Source organism: Pelobates fuscus, chromosome 9 (genome assembly GCF_036172605.1).
Source record: "Pelobates fuscus isolate aPelFus1 chromosome 9, aPelFus1.pri, whole genome shotgun sequence".
Classification (NCBI taxonomy): Eukaryota; Metazoa; Chordata; class Amphibia; order Anura; family Pelobatidae; genus Pelobates; species Pelobates fuscus.
In genome coordinates, this window is record NC_086325.1 from 127,358,196 (window position 1) to 127,367,466 (window position 9,271).

The window sequence follows — 9,271 nt, forward strand, 5'->3', positions numbered from 1 at the left end:
CGTCTGTTCGTGAGAGTGTATGTGTGTCTTCAGCACTTACCTTTCTCCAGCGCCGGACTCCCTTGGCGCTGGGGATCCCTCCGCCGCTCAGCTCCGAATGCGCATGCACGGCAAGAGCCGTGCGCGCATTCAAACCGCCCATAGGAAAGCATTACTCAATGCTTTCCTATGGACGTTCAGTGTCTTAGAATCGCGGAAGCTCCTCTAGCGGCTGTCAGTGAGACAGCCGCTAGAGGCTGGATTAACCCTCAGTGAAACATAGCAGTTTCTCTGAAACTGCTATGCTTTTAGCTGCAGGGTTAAAACTAGAGGGACCTGACACCCAGACCACTTCATTGAGCTGATGTGATCTGGGTGTCTGTAGTGGTCCTTTAACCCCTTAAGGACATGTCATGATTCCCTTTTATTACAGAAGTTTGGTCCTTAAGGGGTTAAGTGTGTGTGCATCTGCATGCACTGGTGTACATACCGCGGTCGCAGGGGTCGCAACCCCTGCGACCAGGTGCCCGCCGCCATGTGTTGCGGCCCCAGCCTGCGCAGAGTAAGCATGCGGGGGGGCCCAGGGATCAATTTTCGCACCGGGGCCCCATAGGTCCTGTGTATGCCACTGGTCTATACCCGGTCTGACAGGAACCTGCAAGCTAGAACGCTCCTCCCGCGAGCAGGCAGGTTGGAGCGTTGCCGTGCGTTACCATGGCAACGCTCCGACCTGCCTGCCGTTCTCGCGGGAGAAGAGCGAAGTCAGCCTGCAGCCAGAGGAGCTGCAGGCTGAACAGCACGCACCACCACTGGACCACCAGGGATTGAAAAGTTCCCCCTCTCCCCTGGGCCCTGACCAAAGGTAAAGGGGGAGGGGATTAAAAAAAGGGTTTTTTATATAAATATATCAATGCTATAACCCCCCCCCATACACACACTACACTCCTCCCCCCCACCAACAGCACCCCTCCACACACACAGAACCCCCCCCACACACAGAACACCTTCACACCTTCATGCACGCAGAACCCCTCCACACATAAAAAGCACCCCTTCACGCACACAGCACCTCTTTACGCACACAGCACCCCTTCACGCACAAACAATTTCTTTCATGTTTGAGTGCTAGTTTTCAGTTTTTTTCCCGCTTCCATATCTGCGCACTATGCTGGCGCGATGCATTACGGGGCTGGTATGGAATTTTTTTCCAGGGCTGCTTTTCATTCCCAGTCCGGCCCTGGATAAAGATATGTTAGTTCTTGGAAGAGGTGACACAGGGATATTACATTCACTATTAAAACACAACGCAGAGTGGATTTCTCTCAAAATGATACCAATTGGAAGTATTGGTGGTGAGAGAAGGATTATACAACATAATTGGTGCAGTGACCGTGGCCGGAAGATTTCTTTCTTCAGAATCTGCCTAGGATCCAAGTTTTAACATCAACGTATTTGGTTCTGTGACTGTCAGCCAGAAGAGGTTTCCAGTGTCTGCATAAAGTTTGGTTAGTATATTTCCTATTTATTCTATTGTTGCAGTGTATATTTTTAATATGGCATGTGAAAAGGTAGATGCAAAAATGGCTTGTTCAGAAAATGTTAAACAATGGCTTATGAATTTTATTAAGAGACAAGGTGGTCCTTATGAAATCTCTCAGGACTGTAAACAGTCATGGGAAAAGATGCAGGAGTTTTTAGGAGAAATGTTATTTGATAAAAACGTGTCTGATAAAAAAAGAAAAGGGTGTATTATGCAAGCATTACTATCATGTTGTTTAAAATAAGAGGGAATTGTAAAAATAAAGGAGGATGAAATGGCAGAGCTTAATTCAGTAATGAACATGAAATCTGAGAAATTGAATAATAAGATTGTAGATCTAAGAGTGCATGCAGTTAAAACTGGTGAAGCTTTGATTGAAAAAGCCAAAATGTGTGAGGAGCTTACAGTGGAGAATGAGAGGCTGAATGAGAAAATTTTGAAGATGCAAAAAGAATTGGATGAATGCAGACATGCTACTAATATGGCTTTTAATAAAATGGCAGAAAGCATGGCACCTTTGAGTAGGTCTCCTGTATCTGAAATTCCAGGGTCTATTGCTAACCCAGGGATTGGAGATACAGGATAAAAACCTATTTATCCATTGGAGGATTTGAAACAAAAGTCAGTGACGAATCTCCCTGCGGCTCCAACTACAACAACCACAGTGTTGAATCCTGATAATTCTGGAGAGATTCAGCTGGTTACTAAGCAGTTGAAGCCACAAGAAATGGATGCCATAGTTAGAGAAATAGGGCAGGTCCCTCAGCAGGATATCAATCGCTTTTTGCAGTGGTTTTGCGGAATTCAAAGAGTGAAAGAGATGTATAGTTTGACAACTAGTGATATGGAGAGAGTGCTGCAGAGAGTTGTTGGAAATGCATTGTGGGTCAGGATTGTACAGACATGTGGTCAGCAGCGTAGAACTAGGGATATGTTGAAAGAGATCTTGAGAGCACTTTATGGAATTACATCAAATGTGTCATTGTCTGGAAAAATTAAACAGCTGAAACAAGAGTCTCCGTATGAATTGTCAGCTAGAATCTCCACAGTGATGGAACAGTTTGGTGTCAGTAATCCTGGTTTTGAACAGGGAGGCATAGATCAATGTTTTTTGATGCATTAGAGGAAGATATTAAGGATGAGATATTATCTGTAACCCCAAACCCATCAGAAATGTGTGATTTACTGTTAAGAGCTGATAATTTGTGGCAAAGAAAGGTTAAAAATGAGAGTTTTTCTGTAGATGCTGCCAGGATTTTCAGAGTAGAGAGGAGAGACAGACCTGCCATGTATCCTCAGAAACCAATCAGGGGAAATAGATTTCAGCATATGGGAAATTTTAGAGGTGAGAATGAATCTGGTAGTGACAAAAGAAGGAGAGATCCACAGAGGGACCATAGGAATAGTGCTAAAGGGAGCAATGTAATGGGAGATAATTGGAGAAATAGATGGGAGGAGCCTCAGGTAATCAACAATAATTGGAATAATAATAATAACTGGGAGAGGCTAAAATGGAGAGATAATAACTGGGAATATCTCAGTTGGGGAGAAAAACGGAGAAACAACAGGAACAGTTATTGGGAGAATATTTGGAGAAGGAACCATAGATGGGATGATCAGACCAATAGACGAAATTGTGATAATTGGAGGAATAAAGAAGGGAATAGCGAATACTGGGACCTGAAGAGACAGACTGAGAGATTGGAGGCAGAAGTAAAAGCACTTGGGGAACAGATGAGAGAGGAGGGAAAGACTGATCAATTGAGGGTCCCCACCAATTAATAACTCCCATAATATTTTGTTTTTTTTTTCTCTACATCTGTATGTATGTTTGTTTTTCTTTTGTGTCTATTTATGGTTACCAATAAAAATAGCCTTAAGCTGATTTTTGATTTTTATCTTTGTATGGCAACAGACCATTGTCAGTTTTCTATAGATTGCATGCTGACAAACATCTTTGATGGTTTGTCGTTGTGTTTTTTTTTTTTTTTTTTTTTAAAGGGATTTAACAGAGCTTCAGATTGGAAACGGAGTAATGTTGCAAAATTTTTTCCCCTACCATCCATTTCCATAACCAAAATGGAAAGGTCCATATATTGTGCTTGGCAAAATTGGCCCTTCTGTGTATTCGTTAGATGTGGGAGATGAGAACTTTAATGTAAATGCTAACATAGTCTCTTAGTTCTCTTTTCCAGATAATAGGAGATGGAGTGGATCCCTGGAAGAGCAGCCCACATAAGGAATATGAAGTGCAAGAAAACAGCAGTCGTGATGTGGTGGTTATGTGTATCATTTTTTTACTGTATAGCTTAGGAAGGAATGTCATGATGAAGAATAATAATAAAATGGTACATCAGAGTACTCCAGTAGAGGGTTATCATAGGGAGAAAAGGAATTCGGAAAATTCAGAGAATATCAAAGTAAGATTAAAAGTAAAGGAACAATCACCTGATGTTACATGTAAAGACAATCTTACAGTCGTTGGGCCTATAGGGGGGTGGATTACAATGTAATATTTCAATGCCTAAAACTAACTTTCCCTCTGAATTTGCAGGTTGGAAATATCCAGGAGGAAGTGATTTACATAAGAGTACCAGTATATTTTGGGCCAATGCCACAAAGGAAGTGAGGATAAAGATGCTGCTGGAGAGAAATTTTACATTTTCCCAGGATGGTGTTGTAACATGCAGCCCCCATCAGACTGGATTACGTAATACAGTTGACCCAGCAATTAACATAAGAATTATAAATTCTCAGGACTGTCCAACTACCACCCTGTGGCCACAGCATGGCCTTTTCTTACAACCAACTCAAACTGTTGCGTATACTGATGTATCTTATGTAACATTACCATTATTGTTAAATTTTTCATTATTTAATATACCAGAGAGTTGCCCAGAGATGATGAAAGAATGGTTTAAAAATGTATTTCAAGCACATATTAATCTATTCTGGGATGCAACACAAGGGCTCAAGTTTAGAGAGAGAGAAAAAAAAAGGGATCTGGGTACTGATATAATCTCAGGACTCAGTTTGGGAATATCAATTTGGAATAGGGCAGACATAGAGGGTCTTAACTCACGAGAACAAAATTATGTTAATGGGTGGCAGCAAATTATGCTTAAAGAGGGACGAGTGGATTTTAACACTCTCTAGCTGAAACTGATGTCACAATACAGAACATTCACACAGTTGCTGCAGATTTGCAGTGGATTAATATATTGGTGAATGCTCTCAGAGAATCAGTTAATAACAATAATGTATCTAAAGCTATGGTATGTGGTATAGTTGTAAATTTACTAGACGAACATCTAAATTTAGGCCTTCAAGAAATAAAACGAGGGAATGACCCAGAATAATCAATTCTACCCTAGTCTTTGATCTGGTTAGGGAATATGGCATAGATTGTCAGAATTTAGACCTTTCCAAAATTAAAGGTCTGCAGAGTTGGTGCAATAAGTGAAAATTAGGAAAAAAGGTAATTCCATTAATAATTGACATTCCAGTTTGGACAGAACAGCCTGTACCTGTTTATAAGATGACTATGGTTGGTGAGTTGGAAGTGGCTAATCGCACTAATGTTTTAAAGCAATTCCTTCCACAAACTCGCTTAGTACTAAAAGAAGACCAGTTCTGGAAAGTTATCAACCCCAGTTGCTGTGACAGACGTGGTAATGCTTGGCTTTGTTCCTGTGTACTAGAACCACTAGTCCAGGCAGATGGGTGCATGGTGGAAAACTCAGGGAGCTGCCCTGTTCACCTTCACAAACCCATAAATGGTTGGAAAAGAGTGGTGCACGGACAGGGTCCCACGATCTGCGCACTGGGAGTATCTTCAGTTCTGTGGCAGCAAACTATACAATGTAGGGTACCCCAAACAGGATGGTGTGTTAATCTTACCTATGGCTCCATGAAAGTGGGCAAGGAGGTCATAAGAGCCAATATCCAACTCGCACAAAGATCTATGGACGTGGTACAGGATGATCTAGGAAATTGGAATAAAATGGCTCCCTCACTTTTTAAGAAAATCCCACCACTTAATGTAGATTTGTATACATTATTTAAAAGAAATAATCAAATGGTTGTGCAATTGCAAGAGCTGGTGAAGGAAAATGTAGCTAGCCTTAATGATTTAACAAATAGTTTTCAAGAGCCCTGGTGGAGCATACCCTATAATACTTACACACACCCAGGATTAAGAACTGCTTCTGTAGTATTTGTTTGTCTACAATTTGTTTTAATCTGCTCTTTATTCATTTTATATTGCTATTGGAGGAAAAAAAAAAATCCATACAAAGCAGGAAAAATTAGAGCTCACATCCATTTTAGGGGTATAAAATATATGTGTGGGTTCATGTCTTGCCTTGATTTGTTTTAATAATATACAGAAATCAGAGTGGGTGGCGGGGTTGTATGTGAATAATCTCCTTATTAGATCTTATTCAAGTGGGGGAGTGTTGGGGAAAATATTATTTATATATATATATCTGTTTAATATGTGCTTGATTAAGTCTGTGTGTATGGAAGGTCAGGAATTATCTTCAAAGGGAGTTTCTGTTTAGATAGTTGGAAAGATACAGCACCTGAAAGGCACCGATTACATTTACATATCAACTGGTCTTCAAATAGTCTCTATCTAGGAAATCACACCTTAGGTAAGAGGCAAAGGGATGGCTGGGAGAGTTAACACGTAAATAAAATAACAGGATAGACAACACTTTGGGCCTTGGGAAAGTAAATCACATTTACATATCAATTGAGCTGAGGAGTTTGCTATTTACAACATGGGAACCAATTCCTTTAAAAATAGAAGATACTGGGGGCGGAGTCTGACCGCCGAACTGACTGGAAGCGGGGGGAAAGAGCTCCCGTCAGGCGAGCAATAAACGAGGTGATTTCAGCGTTTATATCGCCCAGAACCCCTCCAGAGTGCGACACCCACGACGGGGGTGCACCGGAGAACCGGGGGATACCCTTCTTGAACGAATCGGGGCTCCCAGACCGCAACGCTACCTGGGGCCTGCGGGAGTTGGAGCCGGGGAGAGGCGGCCGCTCTCCTCGACGCCGGACACCCCAGAAAGCACTACAGACCTCCTACCCCCCCCCTCTGGACCGGGGGGGACATCCCGGTCCCCACTAGACCGGCGGACCAGAGCCGAAAGCTCATGAGACAACCTACCTAGCCGACAGAAAGCAAGCCAGCAGTGGCAAAGATGGCCGCCCGACGTCCGCCGAAAAACAAGACTGAGGAAAAGCTCAGGTACCCCCTCCCCCTGGCGGCACTGGACAGGCTCTACTCGGCCTTCTGTGAGATGCTGCACCTCAGGGGTATGCCCTATCCTCAAGCGGCCCGAGCGGTAGCCTCGTGGATCCGCCCGGAGACCCGCCGTCGCCACTATGGAGCCCCACTACAGGCCCTCAGAGCGGCGGTCCAGCTCCGATACAAGAAGAAGCGGGAAACTGGCCACGCGGACCCAGATGCTGGCACCCGCATCCACAAACGCAGTGAGGACAATAACGGACCACCCCACAACCCCAGCTACGTACCCAAGCAAAGCTCATCAGACCGCCAAGTTTCCGTGAGACGACCCAGAGCTGGGACTGAGCAGAGGGCTGCAACAAGGGGGACAGCTAAACCTCACAACCAGCCTCAACAACCGGGATCAGAGGCATCGAGACGGCTACCCCCAACTAACAACCCGACGCAAAAGAATAACACATGGGTGCCTCGACGGGCCGGTGAAATTCCACAGGCTGGCGTGGGTTAAACGGGACATTTGCCACTAGCGATGAGTAACTAACCACATTGCTCCTGCTGACTCTATTAGTGACTGTTGGTGACAAAATGTTTTCAGTCTGATTCCACAACTTTTCTGTAGTTTATTTTCCTTGCACTTGGTGACAACTACCTGTTTCTCGGAATGCTTATTGTTATGCCTACACTCATTAGGCATGTGTTTAGACTACCTGCTCCCATTTAATCTCACGTAACTAGATGCATTGGCCTAGCGCATTCCGCATTCTTTAACTCATGTGTTCCCATAAGTTGTTAGTTTGCTATTTACCTATGAATCTATATTTGTTAAGCGTTGCTTGCTCTCAGTTGTATTAACCATGTCTCCGCTGGCAGTATAATCGTCTAACTCAGCTAGTTAATATTCTAACAACGTGCAAACACTAATACTATTACCTAATGTGTGTGAACTTTGCAATGTGCTTAGCATGTTTGTTTAATTATGCACCATATAGCATAACATTACAACTTCATACTACACACGCTAGGCATACACATAGCGCAACGCTTAGATAGAAATATTTTATCCTGTACCAATCGACTACTAAACGACATTTTTTTATTTTTTTTTTGTTTTGTTTCTCTGCATGTATAATCTTACTTACGTATCATACAAAAAAAAAAAAAAGCGCACAACTTCTTGACCTTTTCCGCATATACCTGTGACTACACTTCTTGTGAAATCCATTTGTATTATCTTGTATTTGTACTTAACATTGCGCTTTCAAAAATAAAGAATTCAAAAAAAAAAAAATAGAAGATACTGACATCACATTAGATTAGGTTTGGTAAGACACACATGCTGCACATAACATCTCACAGCACATACACAATGTAGCAGATATTATTAGATAGATGGAATGTATGAGTGTTATGAATGTATTTTAACTATAACTCTGTACCATTCTTCTTCTGTAATATTTAACTGGGCAGATTCTAAGTAAAGATTTCTCTCTGGTAAGAACTATGGTGTTGGCTGCTTATTTGTAATATCGGGTAGAATACCTTAGTAGTGCTAGTCATATATTTATCTGGACATGGGGATAAAGATATATGTTAGTTCTTGGAAGAGGTGACACAGGGATATTACATTCACTATTAAAACACAACGCAGAGTGGATTTCTCTCAAAAGGATACCAATTGGAAGTATTGGTGGTGAGAGAAGGATTATACAACAACATGGTGAGAACAATGGATGAAGCACATGGTGAGAACAATGGATGGCGGCCATTTTAACTCACAGACACTGTTTGGACTTTTCTACACGGTGCCATCTTGCCGGTATTTGGTGCACAAAGACATTGTGCAGTAGTTTTAAACTATACAACAGGGGACACATTATACAGTAATTATTTTTCATATAGCCTGTATATGTTCGGCTGAATCTGCATTAAACTGTATCTTCCAAACTACTGAACGGATCTGGGTGGATTTTGGATATGTGGTTCACCCAGATCCCCCAGTTCCGAGGATATATTTTATGGGGTTATTGCATGTTTTGGGATCCCTGTGATATGTTTTATAAAACTGTATTTCTCTGCCTGTGATAATTATATTACCCATTGTTGTGTTCAGTAATCATATCACAGGCAGATGGGAGGATTTTGTGTGGGAGTGTCTGTGTTTATTGTACGGATTGATTGGTTGTATTTCAAAACCCTGTGGGCAGTACTATGTTTGTGGACTGTGAATAAAAGAGACTGTATGTGCCAGTACAGTCAGTTCTGCTTGACCTCAAAACGAAGTGTCGTCTCGTTATTGGGGGAATTGGATTGTATGCTGATTGCCAGGAGTGTAAGCTGATTGTATGCTTTTCCTGTTCAGCTGTTTACAGCATTCTTGAGAGCATTCGTATGCTTCTCCGGTTCGGTGGTTGTGGTGTCTTCTGCAGTGCTAGGAGTCCTCAGGAAGCGCTAGGAGCATCCTTCAACAGAGGTACCCAGTCGGGGTGCCAGGT

General features: G+C 42.5%; 1 pseudogene; it reads left to right on the top strand.

The window, feature by feature from the left end:
- The first annotated feature begins 1,525 nt into the window (after nucleotides 1-1,525).
- LOC134573677 (uncharacterized) lies at nucleotides 1,526-4,148 on the top strand (annotated as a pseudogene).
- The last annotated feature ends 5,123 nt before the right edge of the window (nucleotides 4,149-9,271 follow it).